Here is a 2,286-nt window from a genome sequence, read left to right as displayed (position 1 = left end):
ACATGCCATTCCAGAGCCTGTGAACATGGCAGACGAACAGTAACTGGGATGAGCAAATGAGTTTGGATAATCTTTAATAGCATCTAGGCTAAAAAGAAAGAAAAGATGACATGAGGTATCTAGAACAGTCAAATTCATAGAGACAGAGAGTAGAGAGGTGAGTGCCAGGGGCCTAAGGAGCGGGAATGGAGGGTCAGTATTTAATGGGAACAGAATTTCAGTTTAAGTAAATGAAGTGTTCTGGAGATGGGGTGATGGTTTCAGAGCGATGTGAACGTCCACAATGCCGAAGACCTGTACACGATAAAGCGGTTAACATGGTAAGTCTAATGCTATGTATAGTTTACCACGATTTAAAAAAAAAGTGTGGGGGGTGGGGGGAGGAAAGGAAGTGAGGAAAAAAGGAGGGAGGGAAGAAAAGGGAAATAAATGTAATTAATGTATCTCTTGTAGTAACACTTATTTCCCAAATTAAAATGTTTTGATAAGCTCTCGTGTAATTTAAATTTTTAAAAATTTCTCACCTAGGTCCTCCTTAAGTATTGTTGCGAAATTTCTCTCAGAACTTCTAATATATTGATGTTCCAGAAATCCTTCTTTCCAATTCTGTTCTTAAACTAATGTTATTACTCATTACTTATAATTCTTCTCTTCTCTTTAATTGTGTGCTCCAAATCCTAGGGCTTCTCTCTAGAATTTCTTTCTAAAACAAATCTACAACAGAAGCTATGGTTCATTTCAAAGTAAAAAAGCTCCTAAAATGTATTGAAACCATTAATTTATTTTTAAAATAAAAATTCAAGCTTTAGGGTCTCTAAAGTTGTTGACTCTAGTCTGGCAGCAATCTCCAATATTGATTTTAAAAAATTAAAAAAAAAAAAACATTCTGGGATTCTTTTTTCCTCACTATGGAAATAAGTGCAAATACAGGAAATTTAGAAAACTGGGAAAAATTACTATAACCTTCAACATTAAATAAACATTTTCCAACTTCCTAAAAATTTTAATAACTGTTAACTTTAGTCATATAAAATTTCCATTGAGAGATTGTGTGAAAATTCATTAAATTAAGCACCTTCTACAAGCCTTCAGGTTGTTTCCAGTTTCTCAATAGTCTAAATAAGGCAGCAAGAAGCTTGTCTTTGTGCTCATAGCTCTCCTGCCCCCGACATCACGGACTGTTTCCTTCGGACAGAGTCTCAGACGTGGAACGCAAGTTAAAGGACAGGATCATCTCTCTGATGTATCTGTGTGAGTTCATACATACACATTCTAAAATACACAGCATTTTTCTTTAGATAATTGATAACATTTCCTTCTATACAACAATAATTTAAGATTATCTGAACATGAAAAAAGACAAAAAATTTCTGGTAAGTAGACTTCCTTGTGAATGAAGTCGTCTTTTTCAATTGTGAAATAAAAACATTCAGCCTAGAAACTGCAGCTGTGAGCCGACGGCCTCTTCGTGGAGGCGATAACAGCGTACGCACGTCTTTAGTCTGTTATATATATTGTATGCTGCTCTGAGTGTTTTCAACAAACTAAAATATTTTTCATTTTGATTAGACAGTTCTTATCTTTCCAGTGTTAAACCTGCACAAGTTCCCTAACGATGAATAACTGAAATAAAAACGTTGTATTTACTGGTAAATAGCTTACTAAGAATGTCCTAGGCATAGCCAAAGGATGGCTGATTAATCAGACTGAGGAGTGAATTCCTTGCCCATAACATCGTCCCCGACCTGGCGCGCCTGCTTAGAATCAGGCGTTTGGAAACAGAGGTGCGTGGAAATCCACCACCGTTACTGAAGAACCCACCCCCAACGCTTTCCGATGGTGAGAAAAACTTAAGACCACCATTCCACGTCTAATAAAGGGCTAATTAAGGACCAAGCAAGTAATTATATGCAAAATAAAAATTAGGTCAAAAAAATCTAAAATTATGTCACTACTCTAAATAGTAGTAATTACTCTGAATGTCTTTGGTTCATAGTATGCAGGACATTTCGTACATACTTTGCTATTCTCTCACCCCTGTCACAAACAGACACGACACATCGCCACTTGATAACTGAGGGAAGTTTCCAGCAGCAAAGCAGCCCAAAACTTCCATCTGGCGTGACGTGGGATTCTCAAACTGCAACTCATCCTATAAGAACGAAAGAACGGGAGAATGAAAGAAAAAACAAACGAAAGAACGAACTAAAGAGTAAGAGTCTAGCTCCGCCTCCACCTGTAGCGCCTGAGGGCCCGTCCGCAATGACGCCCCACCCATCCAGTCGG

At 37.6% G+C, this 2,286-nt stretch overlaps 1 protein-coding gene across 1 annotated transcript in view; it reads right to left on the bottom strand.

Annotated features, from left to right (window-relative positions):
* The window catches only part of ARID1B (AT-rich interaction domain 1B), a 389,943-nt gene that overhangs the window by 184,532 nt on the left and 203,125 nt on the right, over positions 1–2,286 (bottom strand). The window lies entirely within an intron of this gene.

Source organism: Pteropus vampyrus, unplaced genomic scaffold, assembly GCF_000151845.1.
Source record: "Pteropus vampyrus isolate Shadow unplaced genomic scaffold, Pvam_2.0 Scaffold78, whole genome shotgun sequence".
Lineage (NCBI taxonomy): Eukaryota > Metazoa > Chordata > Mammalia > Chiroptera > Pteropodidae > Pteropus > Pteropus vampyrus.
Note: the sequence above shows the minus strand (reverse complement) of the source record. Positions and strands in the feature narration are given on the sequence as shown.